We start from the raw sequence: 22,152 nt of genomic DNA, 5'->3' as shown, positions 1-22,152 counted from the left end.
CGAACTACCATGTGATTGCATATTAAAGAAATTTGCTTTTAGAATGAAGGAAATGGAACCGACCAGAATGATTCCATATGTGGAAATCAAAGATGACTTCCAATTTCTAAGATATTGTAGAAGTGTTGGAAGATAAACATTTTCTCCTTTAAGATTGTGTTTGGGGAATAGACTTACAGTGGCAATTGTTATTAAAATGAGAAAATAGAATGTATAAACCTCAAGCGCTCACATGAAATTCATAGAACCGGAAAAGGATGATTCTTCACAGTCAAATATTTGGAAACAGATGGCATACACTTAATCTGAAAGTACTGCAACAAAAACTCATACAGGAAAAAAGACATACAGTGTAGTAAATCACTTTAAAGTTCATAAAACGTCCAGGGATGATACACGAAAGAAGAAAGAAGCCCTTTTCCAGGTGGCGATGAACCACTATTGCAGCCACTCCATGATTTGATACTCCCCTATAAGACTTATGCTTACGGACACGTTAAATCTAGCGCCCATCAAATGGTATCCACATGATCACCAATTTCCAAATATCCTCATTGCTCGCATCATGTGTAAATAGATGAAAATGGGAACATCTAGTGCATTATTGTTTAATTATTGAAAAGTATTGCTAAAGACTCCAGGATACAGAGTTGAAACACGTCGAAGAGGTCTACTGACTCGGGATGCTGAACCTACTCTGGAGGGACTTTTACCCCGGGGATTTCATCTTAGTTCTTTCTATATGCATTATCACAAGATACTCTCGAGTAGGAGTAACTCATTCATAGTCATTTGAGGATTATTGTATAATTTTTATTCGAGTGTAACTTTTATAGATTTTTTATTTATTTTTTTGCACCTTGGGAAAGCCATATTGCTCTGCAATGGAGACAAACTTAAAATGTGTAATAGATTTAGAGTTGGAAGGGGACATGTCCAAGCTTTTCTCTAAGGGGTATATTTACTAAACTGCAGGTTTGAAAAAGTGGAGATTTTGCTTATAGCAACCAATCGGATATTAGTTGTTTAGTAAATTCTACAAAATGACAGCTAGAATCTGATTGGTTGCTGTAGGCAACATCTCCACTTTTTCAGACCCGCAGATTAGTAAATATACCTCTAAATCTCAGTGTAAAAAAAAAGCTGCCCAGTAATTGTGTGCTACATGCAAAAGTAGGCAGTATTTTCCCAGCGTGAAACAAAAAATTGCCCTAAACATGGTTTGTCCAGATGCAAATTTGCATCTTTTATCTGGGACTGCTTGTAACTCTGAATGAGGCCCTGTTAGTCTTTGATGAAACTAAAAAGTTATTTCACTCTAAAGTGAAGCTCTCCATTCATGTGCTTCTCCGTACATTTCTTCACTCATGTCTAAATATAAACCTGGACAACCTCTGATCTATCCAGAGCTGCCTGCGCCTTTCATGATTAGTGCTCCATGTCCTTTGACACACTTTTCACCCCCTTCCTCTGGAAGGCAAGTTCCATCACCTCCTTCAAGTCACATTCTTCTGCACTAATAATTGATCATCTGTGTACACTTGTCTTTAAGTTGCATTTGAATTGTCTCTAGGTTGTAAGTGCTTTAGACCAGGGAACTCTGTTACACAGGCATGAAATTTCACTCATTTGTATGTTTCTTTTTGTCTGTAACATGCAATATTGTAAGTGTTTTGCACACTGGTGGTACAATATCAATAACGTAATCATACATGGCTGAAAAGCACAGAATAGTCAGGAAGATATAAAAATGTGTAAAAATTCTGGGACAGATCTAATCCATTGGATTAATCTGATGGAAGGCAATTCCATTAAAGATTCCTGCTCTAGGTCTTAAACCAGAATTCAAAGTCACATATTTTCTCGCTAAACAACTTAAGTCTAAGGGTCTGGATTCAGTTGCAGGTGGTAAATCTACATCTTATTTTAACTTCCAGGAATCCAGCTGTAAACCCAGGAATAATCCTTAGATAGAAGTATCTTTTACAATATAATTTAGCCCATAGAAGAGATTTACAGGGCAGGTACCATTAGGTTACATCATTTTCTTTTGGTAATATTCTAAAAAACCTACAAGGTGAGAGGAAGTTTGTGAATCTGTTGGAATTATCTGCGTTCTGATGTGTATACACTGGCGTTTGTGATGTGTTTTAAAAGCACATTTAGGAACAAACCCAAATTCCTTCGTTGGCGTTTCTTCCCCTCATTTTAAACTGGATTCGCACTGGGATCCGACTAATCCATGACATTACTATAAACAATACCTGGGCCTAAATATACAACAAATTTCCTTATTTAGCCCCTTATTTATTTTTTTTCAGGGAAAACATGTTCATGTCTCTCCCCCCAGAACCATGATTCCCCCACTCCTTTTGCGAGCTGCTGTCTGCCGTCCACGCTGTGTCTCGGTATGACATTGTCCATTTACATGTTGATAAATGTAACCTATGACTCTCAGGCCCGCCATGAAAGCGAATGGGAGATGAATCTAGGCCCACCTCTGTATGAGTGATGCTGGGAAAAGGGTTCAAGATGGGGTTGCTACAAGCTTCATTTCAACCCAAATTAAAGAAACTTTGTATAAGCTTTACTATCGAGGACACTACACGCCATATTGGCTCTCCCAAATGTTTCCTCATAGCACTCCGAGCTGCTGGCAGAATTGCAGTCATAGGTGTACACTACTCCACATATGGTGGACATGTCCTCGCATTGTCCTCTTTTGGACAAAAGTGCAGTACGAGTTGCTCTCATGTTATCGACCACTATTCGTGTTTCAGTGTTGATGTTAATGCATTGATTCTGCCTTTCTCTTGTCTTGTACCTTGCCTTTCATTCTTAAAAATATACAAAAGCCGAAGGAAACTCAATCCCTATTTGTTTACTGTTTTATACTGTTGATGTGCACATTTGTTTCCTTTATAATTATTAAAGAAAATATATATATTTAAACGTCTTTGCGTTTATGTATGCTTTTAGCATCTGTTTTGAGTTTATACCTTTTTTTTAAACATGCGTCTTACAAAATGGGGAGTTAACTTTTTCAAGCTAAAAGCGCATGTGGAAATCTATATGTGAAGGCTTTTTAACTGCATTTGATTGTGTATATAATCCATTCCCAGATTAATGTGTCAAACGCACTGAAGTGGAACACTCAAAAAATGCAAATATGTAGTCTTATTTGGTACAATTATTTTTATATCTGTTTATATGTGCTTAACTTGTGTTACAAATGCATGTTAAGCACATCAATTTGATGCAGTAGAAACATAACCTTTAATGATCAAATTGGTCCAAAAAAACCCCATCTGATGTTGCAACTCCCAGTGGGTTGAATCCTCCACTCATCAGAATGGCCATTGCCTTGATCTTGTTTTCTCTAGAGTATGCTCAGTTTCTGATTTCCTTAACACACCTTTCCCCCTCTTGGATCATCCCCTTATCAGTTACACGCTCACACCCACTGCTGTCACCTCTCTGCTGTCAAACTCCACCAAGCCTCCTCATACCCGCAGAAAATTTCCAGTTTTCCACCTCTCTCGAACACCTTTTTTCCCCTATCTTTACATTTTCCCCTGAGATGGCAGTACCTCATTTTCACCAAACCATACCAACATCCCTTGATCAAGTGGCTTCAGCAAATCTTCAAACTACACCAGTGGTCGGCGAACAGGGGTAAATTACCCCAAATGGGGTAAAAATGACTTTTCCGGGGGTAACCATACGCCGCGGCTCCAAAGCGGGGTTTTTTTTTCCCCTTAAATACATCACCTGACCGCACGGCTCCCAGCAGTCCCCTCTCCTGCTCTCTCCCACTGAATGTCATCACGGCCGACGTCAATTTCAGTGAGGAGCAGAGACTAGCAGCGGCAGAAGAAAACAGTTGATGAACAGAAAAGAAGAAATAAGAGAGAAAGTCAATATAAAAGTAAGTTAAATAACAGAGGCATATAGGGTGAGGGAGGAAAGATAAGGGGGAAACAAACTATGGAGGCATATATATATATATATATAGTCAATTGCATTATTATTAGATGCTTGACTAGAGCCCTGCGCAACAATCAGGCCCCACCTGGTGCTCAATTAGAGGTGCTTTAGTGTCTTTTTCTCTCTTTGGATTGTTTTACATTGGTGCTTAAATCAATTTCCATGTGTTCATTTTGTACAGCTTTCAGCAAGTGTGATCATTTTTTGTGTCTGTCCAAGAGAATTTCATACTGCTTGTTTTGGGGGAATCTGACTTATTTTTGAATTTTATTGGAATAAATATATTTTCATTGTATTTTTATTTAATTTTTTATATATGGAACATAATATCCGCGTTATTATAGCTACAAATACAACTTCTTGGAAGAGATTCATCCAAACCGTTTTTAGATTTTGTGGTATGATATGGTCATCAATTGCTGCCAGGCTGTGTACCGTACTAGCAGGATATATCATCAATTTCTGGGGGTACAGTGTGCATTACAATTAATTTCAGTGGTTATGGAACCTCCTTTCTGTGCTCTCTAAATGTGTGCTGATTGGTTACAACTTTTCCAATCACTGTCTTTTTTACCCTTCAGATGACATCAAATAGAAAACGAATATACCAGGAAGAGTTCCTTGATTATGGGTTTACCGAAATTGACGACAAAGGAATAATGAAACCACAGTGTGTTTGTTTAAAAGTACTGACTGCAGAATCTTTCAAAAAGAGTCAATTGAAGAAGCACTTGGATAATTTGCACCCACATCTGAGTTCAAAACCGCGGGAATATTTCGCAAATTTGGAAATGTCTGTCAAAAGACAGACTGGACAGCAACTTGAGAGGTACATTCAATCAACGTTCAGCATCAAAGGCTAGCTTTGAAGTGGCCTGGTTGATTGCTCGGAACAAAAAACCGTGTACTATTGGTGAAGAATTGGTTAAACCAGCAGCTTTGAAAATGGCAGAGATTATGTGTGGTCAGAATGAAGCCAAGAAACTAAATTCAGTGCCCTTGTCTGCAAGAGTTGTTAAAGGAAGAATTTCTATTTTAGCAGAAAATGTGAGGCAAGAAGTTATTACCTCAATAAAAGAGAGTAAATACTTTGCTATTCAGCTTGATGAGACTACAGATGTTAGTAGTAATTCGCAGCTGATGGTATATGTCCGCTACAAAGGTTTACATCTCATTGAAGAGGAATTGTTGTTGTGTTCGCCTCTCGACTTGCGATCTCGTGGGATTGATATCTTCAATAAAGTTAATGAATGCTTTAATGGCGTCAATTTAAAGTGGGAAGACTGCGTTGCTGTGTCTGTTGATGGAGCTCCAGCTATGTTGGGTCATGTTAATGGTTTTTCGGCTTTGGTGAGAGAGAAAAATCCAAAAGTTGAAGTAAACCACTGTATTATCCATCGCCAGGCACTGCTTGTGAAACATTTGGAACCTGCACTGGAAGCCGTCATGCATGATGTTATCAAGATTGTCAATCTTATCAAAGGACATGCACTAAACACGTGATTATTTCGTGAATTATGTAAAGATGGTGAGGCTGAATATACAGACCTACTTTATCATACAGAAGTGAGGTGGCTCTCACGTGGAAATGTTCTGAACCGAGTGTGGGCTCTCAAAACTGAACTTGAAATTTTTTTGGTTGATCAAAAGCATGTTCTCGCAGAGAAGTTTACAAACTCCACGTGGGTTGCACATCTCGCATATTTAGCTGATATGTTTGAGCATGTTAATGTATTGAACAAAGAATTGCAAGGAAAAAACATAAATATAATTTCAGCCAGAGAAAAGATTTCTGCATTTGGATCAAAGCTTTTATATTGGAGACAGAAAGCTGAACAGAAAAAGATAGCTACCTTTTCAAAGTTAGCTTTGTTCTTGGAAGATTGTGAAAATATTACTTTTGAAGACATCAAGGATACAGTTATAAGGCATCTTACCAAACTCAAAGATCGGTTCTCTGATTACTTTCCAGATCTTGATTAACATGCTGTCGGTTGGATTGTAGACCCATTTCAATGTGAAATTAATGTTGTACCAGAAGAACCTCAAAGGTTGGCAGAGGCACTTCTTGAACTTCGATGCAATAATGAAGCACGTATTGCATTTGAAAGCAAAACAGATCTTTCAAATTTTTGGATGTCGACTGCTGCAAAGGCATTCCAAATTGCACATGAGGAGGCAGTCAAAAAGTTGCTGCCTTTTGCAACTACCTACCTTTGCGAACAAGGATTTTCAACTTTAACAAACATAAAAACAAAGCAGAGAAATCGATTGGACGCTGAAGACTGTATCCAAATTGTTCTGACATCAAAATGCCCCAATATTGATGCTCTCGTATCAACAATGAAGCAACATCATTTCTCAAAAACCTGAAGTTTTGAAGCTGAAGCTGATTCCATACAGGTTAGAAGTCAAATAATTAATAATATATGATTTCCTTAATTACTATTATTAATATTAGTAATATTTTGTTAATTTCTAATCATGGGGGTAACATCACCATTTCTAAATATATTTGGGGGTAAAAGGTAAAAAAGTTCCCTGACCCCTGAACTACACGATGACTTCCATGTCAGCCAAAATCTTCAAAAACTTTCCTGTAAAGCAGATAGTCACTGGCGTAAATCTCCAACCTCTAATGATTTCTTCACGTATACTTCTATCGATCACTCCTATCGACATGCTCTGAACACTGCAAAACAAACATACTACCAATCTCTCATCTATGCTCAGGCTTCTAACCCCAAACGCCTTTTTAACACATTTAAATCTCTTCTCAATCCTCCCACCCCAAACCCTCAATCTACTATCAGTGCCCAGGAGCTTGCTTCCTACTTCAAAGGACAAGATTGATAAGATCGGACAAGAAATGGTATCCTCTTCCTCGACAAGTAATCTGCTCAATTCCTTCCTAGCACCCTCTGACACCCTCTCTTCATTTGACCCCACAAAAGAAGATGAAGTATCTACTCCTCTCTTATCTTCCTACTCTACCTCCTGTCCTCTTGATCCTATTCCCTCACAACTGAGTAGATTTCTGTCTCCTGTGCTCACTCCACCTCTCACTAAAATCTGTAATCTCTTGCTCTCTACTGGCATCTTTCTGCAAACAACCTATTGAATCCTCTTCAGTCTGGCTTTCGTTCTCAACACTCCACAGCGACTGCATTAACTAAGGTTGTCTTTGATTTGATCACTGCTAAAAGTCATTACTCTCTTCTAATTCTCCTGGATCGTTATGCTGCATTTGACACTGTTGACCACTCTATTCTCATACAAACACTATAATCCCTAGGTCTTTAAGACACTGTCCTATCCCGCTTCTCATCCTACCTTTCTAATCGCTTTTTCAGTGTTAGTTTCTCTGGATCCACCCCTGCTCTGCTTCCTTTATCAGTTGGAGTACCACAAGGCTCAGTGCTAGGTCCTTTGCTGTTCTCTATGCCACTTCTCTTGGAAAACTAATAAACTCGTTTTGGATATCAGTATCATCTCTATACGGATGATACCCAAATTTATCTATCCTCCCCTGATCTCTCGACATCTGTGTTGTCCCGTGTTACTGACTGTCTTTCTGCCATTTCATCTTGGATGTCTTCTCGCCAACTCAACTCAATCTTTCAAAAACAGAATCAATAATATTTCCACCCACCAATAAAAGCATACCTGACATTTCTATTTCTGTTGGCAATGACCTTAAGCCCCACCCCACAAGCTCGCTGCCTAGGTGTCATCCTTGACTCAGAACAATCCTTTGTTCCCCACACTGACAATAAATCTAAATCATGTTCCATACATCTAAAAAACATCTCCAGAATACACACATATCTTACACAAGACACCTTAATTAATGCACTTCTCTCCAGCATTGACTATTGCACTTCCCTCCTTACTGGTCTTCCCAAAAACAGATTCAAACCCCTACAATCTATTGATTTTCCTTGCAAATCGTTATTCCTCTGCTGAATCACTGTCTTTACACTGGTTGCTTGTTTTCTACAGAATCCAATATAAAATACTTTTACTAACCTACAAATCCATCAACAATGCTGCACCAACATATTGCACATCTCCTCATTTGTCTCAATATCTCCCAACTCGACAACTCCGCTCTGCACAAGATCTGCTACTCTAATCCCAGCTCATCACATTCTCCCATTCCTGGTTACAAGACTTTTTTCGGGCTGCACCCACTCTATGGAATTCCCTCCCTTGCACAATAAGACTTTTCTCTGGTCTACAAACTTCGTGTTCTCTGAAAACTGACCTCTACAGACAAGCTTATAATATTCCTCAGCCAGCCTCTTAACCTCACTAGATTATCCTATTACCACCCTTTACACAGTTCACACAGGACATCAACCTTCTGACCAACATTGCTGTGTGACTGGATCATATAGCATCCTAATCCTTTTTTTTTTTTTTTTTTTTACTTTTGCAATCTGGCTGGACAAAAATGCAATATGTAGACTTAACCTCATGTAACTAAGTCTTGTTGTCCCATAGATTGTAAGCTTGCGAGCAGGGCCCTCTCACCTCTTTGTCTGTTTTACACAGTTTGTTTATTACTGTGTTTTTTCAATGTTCTGTATTTTCTGCATCTGGATAATATACAGTCCCTAATAGAGTCTATCAGACTAGTACCTTTGTAAAGTTTGATCCACAGTTGGCTGGGCAGACGTGGTCACATACCTGGAGTTATCTGGTTTAGTCTGCATTTCTCTAACTTGTGTATATATGTTTTCTGCTGCTCTATTTTCCTGAGTGTCCAACCGTGTAGCACCTTGCAAGTAGAAGTAATAAAGTTAGATATGCTGCTAAAAAGTTTATCTAGCCAACAAGATGGATAGAGGATTTATCCTATCCCCATGGGGAAAAAAAGTTTTCAGTGCTAGATTTAAATCTAAGTGGCATTCCAACAAGAAGTATGGTGGCAAAATTGGTTATTTATCCTTATCTACTTAACATAAAGGAGACTTAGGGGCATATTCAATTGTTAGTGGGACGGGTGACAATCCCGCGCTTGAAAAAAAACAAAAAAAACCCGCGCTCGTTTTTTCCTGTTTGAGCGCTCGTTTTAAAAAAAAAACAAAACGCTCAATTTAATTGTTATATTGCATCCACCCCCTCGCGCTCTATTATTGGTCCTAGCGAGTTTGAAATGAGGAGTGGTTAAGGCAGTCATTTTAGTATAAAAAAATGAATGCAAATTAATTCAATCAAGAAGGGCCCCAGCACTGCACAAGAGAATGGGCCCCCACACTGCAATCAAGAAGGGCCCCAGCACACTGCACAAGAGAATGGGCCCCCACACTGCAATCAAGAAGAACCACAGCACTGCACAAGAGAATGGGCCCCCACACTGCAATCAAGAAGGGCCCCCACACTGCAAGCAACAATGCCTTCCCCCCCCGGACAGCAGCTTAAAAGATTTTACAAGGAGGTAAATTTTTTGCCATTTACAAACATTTCTTGAACACTGGCCAAGCATGGACATTTGTAAGGTACAAATATTTGTGGCACAGTGGGCAAGCCGGACATTTCTTTGAAGGTACAAATAATTTTTGGGACTTTGCGTAAATGAGTGCGTGTAGGTAAAGCATCATAAAACTGAGGATTTCGTCAATGGTGAGTATTTAGTTTTGGGTTTTTTTCAATAAAAATCTATGGTGTAAATGAGGGTGTTTACTGTATTTCTTGGGGTTTTATTATTTTTAATAAAGATTTGTGGTTGGAATGAGGGTGTTGTGCTTTTATTTAACATTTTACTTTGTGGAACTACAGATCACAGCCAGCCGTGGGTGTAAGAGCATGTTGGCACTTGTGGTTCTACAAGTGCAAACATGCCCTGGGTGCTATGGGTACGCTGGTGCTTGTAGTTAGACAAGTAGCAGCATGCCCACACTATCTAGGCCAACATGGCTGGCTTGGACATGTAGTTCCACAAATCAAAATTTTATTTTTTTTTGTTTTTTTTTCATACAAAATCCTCATTTATTACCCTACTACTCACAGCCCAGGGGTAGTAGGAAGAGCCCTAGTGCTATCGGCACTGGGCTGGGTGTCCCTAGGGGGGTGGCCTGCTTACATTTTTTAGTGGACCACACTCCCTAGGGAATCCAGCCTGGCGCTGAACAGTCTGTGGGTGTTTAGTCATTATGGCCGTGGGACCCAAACTGCGTCCTCCCCCCCTGCTGTAGTGCCTATCACCCCGGCTGGTTTGCCTAGTGCTGGTTCAATTAAAATAGGGGGAACCCCTACGCCAAATTTTTCAAAGATTTTAATTCACACATCAATAGCCTGCCAGCACTAGGGCTCAGACTAAATAGAGTGGGGAGCAAACGATTTTGGTTTTTTTAAAAAAAAAACAAACAAAAAAAACATGCTACTTTTCACCGAGAGCTGACTGAGGTCAGGCACAACCCCCCCCTCTAAAAAAAAATGATATAAAAAAGTTTAAATACCTGCACCACTAATGGTTTTTTCTAAAGGGGGAACTTTCCAAAAATTATTAATTATTATTACACTTTAAGTACTTCTCAGTTTTTAGGTTATTTTTATGAACTTTTACACCTATTTTTTCAGTTTACTGCATATTTTTCTTAACTTAATAAAAAAAAAATTTCTTTGAGCAGACCATGGAGGTGCGAGATGAAACAGCAGATTTGCCTGTTTCACACTCAGCATTAAAAAACAATTGAATAGCTTTTTCCGCTGAGGGTTCGCATCCAGCCTATACTTTAACATTGACAAACGGTTGGAGCGCGATAACACCGTTTCGGTAAAAATAAAAAAAAAAGATTAGAATGGCGGGAGAAGTTTCCGCGCTCGAAAATAAGGAGAAATAGCCAAAAAATGACAACGCGCTCGAACTTCGAAACTCGCTAACAATTGAATATGCCCCATAGTCTATACTGAGTTAGAGCCAGCAAGAAATTGAGTATCTTAGTGGAAAAAAAGAGGGCAGATGTAAAAAAAATTAAATGGAATTAAACACTTGTGACTGCTAGCTTTCTAGTTCTGAAAAAAACGTACATCTGCGTATATATATATATATATATATATATATATATATATATATATATATATATATATATAAATAAAATCACACACACACACACAAAATGAGACGCACCTGCTCGGAAAAAAAGTTACAAATGTTACCAAACTCTGGCTAGCAAGCTACTGTTGGGGAGGACCTGTGCATGTAGACTTAGACCAAAGATTAATCTCGTACTCCTCTTAAAAACAAACTGAAAACAAATACTTCAATAATTAATATAAGACTAGATCCACTGGGTATAATTTGCTTTCTCTCTAACCAATTACGTTGAATAAAAAGCTGAAGCAAACTCTATCCCAGGATTCCAGGCACAAACCGCACCTCAGCCTGTGTCATATGATCTGGTGTTTACAGCATGAGGCAGCCGTCCAATCACAGTAAGGATGATGTTCATCAGTGAATTTACTAAACATCGGAAGTTACAGACTATCCGAAATGACATCAAATATCAGCGCTCAGATGTATGTAAATAATGTAGCATTTCAAATGATCATGTATTACTCTTTTCCCAGTATCTATCTTATTCCATAATCCGTGTAGTGTGTGGTTCAGTCACTCTAGGGTTGGGATACATGGATCGCTGATAGAGGGGTAATTCCTAGTGTTTACACCAATAATATTAATAGTGAATGGCTTTATAAACATACTTAACAAACAAGATTATGACTTGATCTGTCATGGCTTAGCAGGCAAATGTAACATTTACAATACAGAAAAAATGTGACAATTCGAATTTAACCTTCTCAAGAGATGTCATGTTCCAACGAATGAAAATTGTGGCTCTCCAAATTACAAATCCCCAATTGATTTGACAAATGTACTGAATTGGTACTTTTATCCAAGAAGAGAATATTGGTCCATTCATTACCATGTGTTGTGCAGCATTCCATTGTCAGGAGCTGTTTAGTAGTTTCATCCTCCAGAGTAATGAAGGTTGAATATAGTCCAGAAGTGGGTAGTCTGTGGCTCCCCAGTCCCACTATGTCTTACATAACAGACCTGCCAGTAATAAGTCTGGTACTTGAAGCGGGAGTGAGAAGCTTTCGTAACATCAATAAAAAAAAAAATGTGCATAATGATGCTTTTAATTAATAAATGAAAATGCGGAACGGAGCCGGAACAAAGCCGGCTGTACCTGGTCACAGCGCCTCCTGCCGGTGCAATGTAGCGGTGTCGGTGACTTCTTACAGCAGGGAAGTGGGCAATAAAGACTGACATTGATAGGACTTCTTACCAATACTACTAGTATATAACATTGTCCTTAATTGGCTTATGTAAGGTGAAACACTGTCCCTCAATTTTATTTTAGGTCTGAAAAATTATTTATTTGATTTATTTCCCTCTAACATGTATTGTAACTTTTTATTAACAATACAATAATGCACTTTTTTTTTAAAACCTCACAAACTCTTAGCATTTCTATCAAGAGCATTCATTACAATTTACTGAGATCAAATCAGGATTAAACAACTAATAAATATTAGATTTTGTCTTCGTCAACTTTCACAATAGCCTCCAGTGTTTTAATTAACTGGTAGATAAATCGTTAATTCCACCTGCTGTTTTTATGGTCATCAGATCATTTTATTTCAGAACAAAGAGAGCCTTTATCATGTAAATCAAGATTTCCCCCCATCAAGCCCCCTTGTGTCTTTACACGATTGGAAAGAGACATCTGTCAAGCACCTGGTGAATATGTGAACATTTATTTATACCACGGTGTAAACATCGCTCAACTATTTGCAAATAGAAATAATAACGTATCATGTTGTGGCTAATACAAACCAACCACAATTTACAACAAAGTAATAAGCATAACTTCCCTGGAAAGTCTGCATAAAAAAACAAATCAGTAGAAATATTGTATATTCCTTAGAATAGCATTGTGTAGAAATACAACACTATTACTATTCTAAAACCTTTTTACATTGTTTCATTGATCAGTTACAATTCAAGCATAATTTAATGTCTGGCTACACATCACCTTAACTAAGTTTAACATATGAATGTTACAGGGGTCTAGTAAAAAAAAATAAATATGCTTCAACAACAGATACCTGTTAGATAGAAAAAAAAAACAGGGGGACATTCATATGACAAAATCGTGTTTTGGAAATCAAAACAATATCCAAATTTTGAGACCTCAAAGTTCCCATGTAAAAGAGTGAAAAAATACTTGGTGGGGGTCTATTTATTTACCTTGTAACAAGCATAGAAACATACTCCAGGTCAGGCAGGGCTGTGCTCTTCCAGATCTGTGGAGAGTTTTTCTTTCTGCATTTCTTTTATTTTTGATATTTCTGTCTGATCTGAGATCCAGGAGCTCCAAGATGGTTGAGAAGTTGTTGTTTTGGAGGGCAGGGGAGCAGTCCTGGTGTTATGTCCTCTGTGCGCCTGTAGTGGTGCTGTAGGAGGCTGCTGGCCCTTCTTATGAACCAGCAGCCCAGCCTTCCCTGCTGGAGAATATATTCAGGGATTCCCTTCCTAAGCACCGACCCCCCTGCACTTTTACTATTAGGTTTTTTTTTTTTATGACCTCCATACCCCCCCGCAGAAATTAATTCGGATTGTACAGTTATTACAGGGGGTCTTGGATTGAAGGAGGAGATCCAGAAAGAGACACAGCGCCCCCGGTCCTGATCGCAGCCGGCTGGGGAGGTCCTGGGATCTGACAGCCAAACAGAAAAGGGGGGAGAAAGGAGGAGAAAAAAAAGCAGCTTGAAAAGGTAAGCGGAGAACACAGGGCCACAATCTAATCCTCGGGCTGCAGTGAGTCGATGGTGCCGGTTGGTGGCGCACTTGGGTCGGGCGCAGACTGTACTAGAGACCGGTGATCCTGAGGGCCTCAGTAGGCCGGGGATAGCGGTTTTATCTCTTACCCCTCATTTTATAACTATATTAGTGAAGTTGGTTAGTATTGTGGTAATAAGTAGCGGTCCAGCAAAGTATGCTCTATATAATCCCCAGTAGGTACTTTTTGGACCGACTGACCGGGGCCTTTACGAGCGGTATTAATATTACCCTTTTGGCTTCTGTTTAAAGCCTTTGCACTGGGATTTATATATATTTTACTTAAAAACAGCTTTTCCCGCTAATGGTGGTTTTATTGCCTTGAATCTGACTTCTGCTGACTTCGGACCCCCGGCTTCTGCTGACCCCCGGCTGTCCGGTGCTAGCTTGTCAAATATATATTATTCAGCTGTAATGATGCTTTGGATATTCAGTCACCTTATTTGTCCAGATATAATTCACTAGAGAGGTTACATGAAGTCGATTTTTAATCTCATTGTACTTGTTATTTCCCATCTGTAATTTGGTTAAATATACACTATATTTACAAATAGCTATATTTGTATGTGGACAATATTTTATGTTGCATTTCTATATGTGCAATATTTTGATGTTCATACACACTGATTTAACCTACATAGTAGTTGCACTGTATACTATGACATAAATTTCTATTTATTTTGGCATTGTCGGGTTGCAACTCAATTTATTTAAGCTTGTTTAGTCCTTTTCATAGTAATGTCTTGGAAAAGTAGTAAGTGCAAACTCGAATTATTGCTGCAATGTCTATTGAGTTATTTTTTAATTAAGTACACAGTGCAAGTACCACATGAAGGGAAAGAATGATAGCTGATGTGTGTGTGACAGCATCCCTTTTACCAATCTATTGGTACTAAATGGCTAATGATTAGTGCACCACCTAAAATAACTGGTAATGCTAAAACTCAAATTGTCTTATGTAAAACGAGCTGCTAGTGATATTGACAAAATGAGTGTTAAAAAAAAAAAAAAAAAAAAAAAAAAAAAGGTCACAAATTTACCAGACATGGTGATATGTATAACAAATATGTGATCAGGGGGAAGTTGTGTTTTTTTTTCTGTGTACACCAGACTTGCTATTTTTTTACGATAAAACAAAAACAAAATACTAAGCATTGTGGGGAGGATTGAATTCAGCGCATCTGCGGAGACACGGCGCGTAAATGTTATAGCTGGAATCTCTGCTCATATTTCCTGGCACCTCACAGAGGTCCAAGGAAAAAAGAGTGGATATTCCTACTGTAAATGCTGGTGATGTCTGTGCACCATATCATGCCCTCATAATGTTTCTGATGATGGACAAGGCTTCATTGAAATGCTCTGATGGGGTTACACTATTAGCCCAAAGCAACAGGGAGTACACCTTCAGCTTGTCAGTAGAGAACAAGTGAACATTCAACAGAGTAGGTTGGACCGCTCACCCTCTTCTATGTGTATTTTTTATTATTATTTTTCTACTTCTCTCCTTACTAACATTATATGGCGCCAACATATTAAGCTGCTCTTCAGAGAGGATGTATCATAATTCACATCAGGCCCCAGTGGAGCCTACAGTCTAAATTCTCTACCACACAAAACCTAGGGTCAATTCCAAACCAAGCTAATTAACTTTCTAGTATATTTTTATTTTAGACCATGGGAGGAAAACAGAAGAATCCACATGAACAAGGGGTGACCAGGCAAACTATACACAGATGGTGCCCAGGTTGAAATTGCATGCATGGCTCTCATGCACGAGTCCTGCAATGTTGTAATGTCAACTGTGCACCAAAAGCTTGACCTACAACTGTCATTGTTTCATTATAATACTTGTATGAGTGAAGTTCTGTCACATTGTTTTCATGTACCCTTCTGCCCCATTTAAGATAAAGGAGTTGCTATGCCTCGCTACTGTATTAATAAAGTTTTATAATTGATTTGTCAATATATTAATGTACATCACTCCATTCTGATACTATCTTAATCAGATATTAGGACATTTTGTGTGTGAGTGCACCATCCAGAAATAACATTAAATATAATATAATACTAGTTAATTATCTGGATATAAAAATAGCGATTACCTGGTGCAGTGGTACCCCCTTTTTGTCAAGATAAAGGAGTTGTCAACTGGTTCACCACGCATGTACTTACATGTAAATATAGGTTTTCTGCCACTATGGAGTAACTGTGTTACCACCTGTGTTTTATTAATGTTATTTTGTCTTAATTGTGTTGCTTGTAATGTCTGGAATCTGTAATTCTAATCGCATTGGTGTATGTATGTGATCAACGGCCCAAGAAAATACATGGGCACCTCGTGATCCAGTTGTTTGTTTAGCAAGGCCAGTTGTGTAAATCTGCACCTGTATGCATGTGGCTAAACTTGCCACAGATCTAGTCCTTCTACAACTGAGCTGATGGTACAGTGTGTGACATTGCTGTTAGCATTGCCGAGTTTATAGTAGCTGATAATAGAGTAATATAAAGTGGTGCCTGAGTATAAGAACCCTTGCAAAAATGTTTGTGATTATAGTATATCTTTTAATATTGGATTAAGTTGTTTTTTAAAGTCTAGTAGTATTGTTCACTATACTACTACTTTTTCACTTTATGCAAACCTACACAAGGCTTTACATATACAGTTACACAAGGATTTGTGATACTTAGATTTCCAGATTATTGAATTTCTTACTTCATGAAGAGTGTTAGTGCAGATTATCAGAGAGACCACAATCTTAAAACAATTTACTTTAAAAACTCATGTTGGCGGTCTCTGTTCTTCCATTTGGAAGTTATAATGATAAAGAATATGCTTGTTTTGTCTATTTCTGAATAATAGCTTGATGAGTAAACAAACACGTAAGAGGTTTTTATTTGAAATTATGTAAGTTAGCTTTTTTTTTTTTTTTATGTCTGTGTAGTTTATTGATCTTCGTCAATGACTAGTGATGTATTTCAGATTTTCTCAGATGTGATGGCATGTATTGGACAACAGCTGAATACAACTGATTAACCAGAACTGTTGTGGTTGTTAATATAAGGAAAAATGATACTTGTCACTCTTCCAGATATCAAAATAAAGGGTCTATCTGTGACCTAGCCCGGTGCATCGCTGCAAACCATAGCTGTATTTACTTTATGTACCCATATAAATGATAGCGGCACATAAAGAAGCACCACTGCACTCTGCATTGCCAGGGCTGCTTGAGGAGAGGCTTCAGCTGGATGACATTGAAAAATACCAGTAATGCCATCCTGAGAGTTACTTTGCTGCAAAAAGCTTTGCATTTCGCAGCTTGATGAATTACCTAATGCTGCTGTCCCCATAGCGGTATATGGAGAAGGGTTAAGTGATGGTAATTAGGTTATTTTCCATTATTAGCCCTTTGATGAATAAGAAAAAGTGGTGTAAATGCCTTTTGCTGGCATTTACATTGGCATCTTGGCTTTTCACAGACTGTTAAATAGCCTCTTAAATATTTTTTTTATTTTTAGTAGGGGTAGGGGATGGTAGTTCCAATTATAATAGTCTTAATTTCAGTCTAGTAAACCAGATCACTAGAAGGTTACATACACCCTTTGTGAAATCATTAACCAATAATTTTATATTTTAACATATCGGAAATGCAGTCCTTTATTTTTATTAGTCAACTTTTATTGCATTTGCTTATCTCAATCAGTGCTATTACCACTGCAATTAGTTAATGTTTTTTGCAAAATATCAAATAACAAGAAATTTATAATTCCACAACATCTGTCAAAGGGACAGCTATACACACATACTCCAAAATATTAAGTGGGTTATTTTACTGCTTTTAGTTGTTCATAAAAGGCTTACACTATTTTACATCAGCAAAGGTAATTTTTATATATATATATATATATATATATATATATATATATAATGTCTGTGGATGCTGCTAGAGTTGTGGAGTTTGAGTGCTAAGTAACAATTTAAATCTGGGTTTTTTGTTTTATTTTTTTAATTACTGGTTTGTTTTTTTTGTTTTTTTTTTGTATTGTTTGGGAATACTATATAAAAATACATTAAAAGCCGCAAAAAAACAGGCAATTCACTAAAGGTTATTGCATTGAACTGATCCCAAATCTTTACAAGGGAATTTCATACAGCAGTACTTTTGTTGGAACCTCACATCCTAAGTCTACACTGTTGGGAACCATTGCTCCTAAAACTATTATATCCTCAATTCCTCATCTCGCATCATGACACTACAATTGTAACATGCAGCCCTGTCCTCACTCATATCACCACATGCATGGACAGGTCACTGCCTCCCCCCAAACACACATCCTGCTGCTGTAAACAGTCAGATGATTTGATACACAGATAAGCAGGACTTGAAGTTTGAATGGAGAGGAAAAAAAAAAAAGTGTGAAGACTAATACACTTTTTACACATTTAGTTGCAAGTGGAGTTTCCTTTCAGATATGAACAGGGCCTAGAGATGGGCATTGTGTTTTCTTTCTTAAATAAGTAATGTTAAGTGCTAACAATATTGTATGCTTTTGGCACACACTGTTTAGAGATTAAAAAAATGTGCACGTTAGGTGACCGGCTAGATTTGCATCTAGTGTTTAGGTCCGTGATGGCTAACCTGTGACACTCCAGGTGTTGTGAAACTACAAGCCCCAGCATGCTTTGCCAGTAGATAACTAGCTGATGGCTGGCAAAGCATGCTGGGACTTGTAGTTTCACAACACCTGGAGTATCACAGGTTAGCCATCACTGGTTTAGAAATAGGGAAGCCTAGAAGCAGATGATTCAGCCACATGTGGTAGAGGGGTGTATTGAAGTTTTAAACATAGCAACTAATTTAGGATGCCAAATGCAGCCATTTTTTTTATTTTCTTTAAGGGTTGATTTCCAAAGGCATAAGTGAAGTTTTACCCCAGTTTAGTAAATATGTGTTGGCTTCAAACACTCAAATACGTTCGCAGAAAATGGAAGAATTGTCTGCTTTTTAAATTTTTACCTAACCTGATTGGGTGTACACAACCTTAATATGTGATGTGCTAAGTGACTAAATATATTTATTTCTTATAGATTTTTTTTTATTAACAATATTAATATCATCATCCAATGGAATAAATTCAAGTTTTATAGGAGTCCAGCTTCTGCGATTTGATTTGTTTATTAAACATGAGCATCATTTGTGTTAATTTCAGTAGCTCACCATGCTTCTGATATTCAGTGCAGTAGTCCATCATATTAGCTATATGTTATCTATTGGGGCTTTCTGAGGCAATCTGTTTCACTTGAAAATCTCGTCACATTTTATGACATATAGATAGATCACTTGAACTGTGATTAGGCTGAAGTCTGAATATTCATATGAAAAAATAGAAAACCTTGTTGCAATACAGCGTTAACTACTTCTAGATTAGTAGGGTACTATCTGACACTAGTGAGAATTTGGTTTAAAATCTAAATGTAATCGTTTTCGCTCTATAATTGTACGGGTCAGTGATGTAAATCTTCTGTTGCTATATTCCCAACCAGTGAAGTAGCACTGTTGGTTTTTGTATATTCCACTTAAAATATCACAGGTAGACCAAAACTCAAAGATCTGTAGCATACTGTGACTGCGAGAGAGTTGTTTCAATTACTTTTTTATGTTGGAAGTGAACAGAATAAAAAACACCATCCTAATTAATGTACCCAGCTCTGTGAGTACATTAGCTATAACTTTAGCATTACTGAGATAAAGCAAGTTATTGTCAATAAATCCATGCTGACAATTATATTATGAGGTAGTTTATTACCTTGGAATAAACTAAACACTGAACCAAAAATTGCCTTAATATAAAAGGGCTTCTGTATAAATTTATGACTGGGTGCTTTAATGATGGATACACCTTTTGGCATTTTTTATCTTCTGTGGATGACAAACACAGCCAGAATTCTTGAATACAGAGATCATTCATATCCATGGAAAATGCACTGTCTCTACCCACTGGCACGTGTTTATCTAAGTCACTGGTTCCCAACCTTCCTTACACTGGGAACCCCCAAATGTTTTGCAGTGCACTGTGGTTTTGGTTACTCTGGGTGCCTAGTATAGGTAAAGCCACTTTTGATGAAATCGTCATCATATTTTAGTTTCTTGCATTTTGAAAGATTATCTCTTTGTTGGTCATAAAGATGTTTTGAAGGGGTAGTTGGAAACTCGGCACGTGGAGATGATTTTTACATCACTTGTTTAACCAATGATCCATTGTTGATTCTAGCCAGAAAGAGGACATTAGTTCACTTAGTTTATATTTGTAATATAAGCTTTGAAACATAGATTTATTGTTGAAAAGTGTGTGGGTTTTTTTTGTGTTTTTTTGGGTTAGTGAAAGCATGTATATCAGGAGGAGGCAGTGATCTGCAGCCCTCCATCCAGGGTTGTTTTAAGAAATGAGTGGGTCACAGTGTAACATTAGTTCTTGGCTCCCCACCCCTGAACAAAAGGCAAATAAAGCTTCATATCTCCTGATACTTTGGAACTACAAGTACCTTGCTAGCTCTAGAAAATCTGTGGCAACCTGCAGCTCTCCAGATGGTGACAGGCCATTCTGATAATCCTAACTTCTCTCTTCCTGGCTCCCTGGACGGACTGGATATGTCACCTGACAGGAGACACATCACAAGTAAATCCATTCACTTGAAAATAAGTGATAGTGCAGCCATTACTGATTTATTTTATCTTCTTAAAGCACCCAGGGAACACTTCAAATACCCATAGGTTGAATCCCTGGTTAGGATTCATTGATCGAAGGTGTCCGGACCTGAACACATTGTGTAGTGTTTTTGTTTTATTTGCATGGAAAGCTCAGATCTTCATGTTTGCATCTGGTCAAGTTGCATGCAGTGAGCACAGCTAACTACTTGCATGGTCAATTGTATTATCAGACTGCTCATGGTAGCTCAGAGTATATCAAAAGAAAAGTGCTGATCTTGTGTAGGAGCAGCATTGCACATGAGAGGGGCATGATATGGGGTGGGGATCCGAGGCAAGCTGGAGGTTGTACGGTTAGAAAACCATGCTCCTTACAATTATTAATAACTGCCAACTGATGTGGGAGAATTGAGAACAAGCATGGAGATGTAGAATACCCCCCTCCCTCCAACCACAGCAGTGCATAAAAATATCTGTCTCTTCTTTTTTTTAAGCTGGGTACACACATATGCATTCTTGCTTCAGATGCAATTTCTGTAACGATTTCAACTACGATTGAAAGTCCCGATGAGCTGGGCTGTTCATGTATACACACCTACACAATTTACCTTCACATCTGTGATCTTCGTCTCCTAACCATCTGCTAAAAGGATTGTGACTCTGTACACTCTATAGATATGTGCCTACACGGCTGGTTGTGAGTGCTTACACACTTCCACATTTGCCTGACATCTTTCCATCCTTGATCATGATTTTTAGGAAGTTTATAAAACCAAATCAACAGATGTGATTTGTTTTGGTAAGATAAAATATGGTCGTGGAAGCGTAGACACTCTTGCAATATCTGAACAAACCGTTGTGAATCGTGTGATCTACACGATAATTGTGTCTACCCAGCTTTACTGTCAGTTCAGTACTATCATGGACATAAGTTATGAGAGGTCTTGCCATAGTTTGTTGCTTCTTGACACTACATTGAGCAGTCAAATGTTGTTTCTAAATAGTTACATTTTAATATGTTTGAAAAGTATGTTAGTTACTAATTCGGATTCTTGTTTTAAAGTCTAGTGTAAAGGTGGGCTTTTTTTTTTCTGTTTTTGCATTGCAAATGTAGGTTACGGGTACTAAGTAACTGTAATACAATTTGTGATCCAAAATTAACATTTTGTTATTTGGTCTGTTTTTTTACTGGATAACTTTTCAAAATTATATCTAGGAAATACCAGAGGGTTAGACCACATCAGTAAACATATGCATGGCTCCTGATTTTTTATTTTTTTTACAGTTGCTTTTTACCTTCCGCAAACTATATATATATATATATATATATATATATATATATATATATATATATACACATACATACATACATACATACATACATACATACATACATACATACATGCATTTTAAGTTAGCTGACTTCAATATACTACTAATCGACAATTAAATGCAGTCGGCTGTTTAATTTTCCTATTTGTTGGATTTTATTTTTTGCACAATTGGAGTGGAAACTCCATAAGAAATGTCCAAATCTGTAGACTTTCAATGGTAAAGAAATTGGGTACCTTTTATCTGTGCTCCCTATGAGATAAATGAATATGGAGG

The 22,152-nt window shown here is 37.8% G+C and overlaps 1 protein-coding gene and 2 long non-coding RNA genes across 3 annotated transcripts in view; 1 reads left to right on the top strand and 2 right to left on the bottom strand.

Moving 5' to 3' along the window:
* Positions 1-13,359, bottom strand: part of LOC142097931 (uncharacterized) — a 35,434-nt gene extending 22,075 nt beyond the window's left edge. The window contains exon 1 of the long non-coding RNA XR_012678276.1: positions 13,250-13,359. This is a non-coding gene — a long non-coding RNA (uncharacterized LOC142097931). The remainder of the gene's footprint in view (positions 1-13,249) is intronic.
* LOC142097933 (uncharacterized) lies at positions 169-8,673 on the bottom strand. Its single transcript, XR_012678277.1, has 3 exons — positions 8,632-8,673; positions 6,534-6,679; positions 169-3,643 (listed from the first exon to the last, which is right to left on the bottom strand). It is a non-coding gene; the product is annotated as an uncharacterized LOC142097933 (long non-coding RNA).
* Positions 13,360-13,666: 307 nt separating the features above from the next.
* Positions 13,667-22,152, top strand: part of INO80D (INO80 complex subunit D) — a 33,804-nt gene continuing 25,318 nt past the window's right edge. The window contains exon 1 of the mRNA XM_075180199.1: positions 13,667-13,776. The gene's annotated coding sequence lies outside the window, so the exon portion shown is untranslated. The remainder of the gene's footprint in view (positions 13,777-22,152) is intronic.

Source organism: Mixophyes fleayi, chromosome 7 (assembly GCF_038048845.1).
Source record: "Mixophyes fleayi isolate aMixFle1 chromosome 7, aMixFle1.hap1, whole genome shotgun sequence".
Taxonomy (NCBI): domain Eukaryota; kingdom Metazoa; phylum Chordata; class Amphibia; order Anura; family Limnodynastidae; genus Mixophyes; species Mixophyes fleayi.
This window is presented reverse-complemented; position numbering and strand designations above follow the sequence as displayed.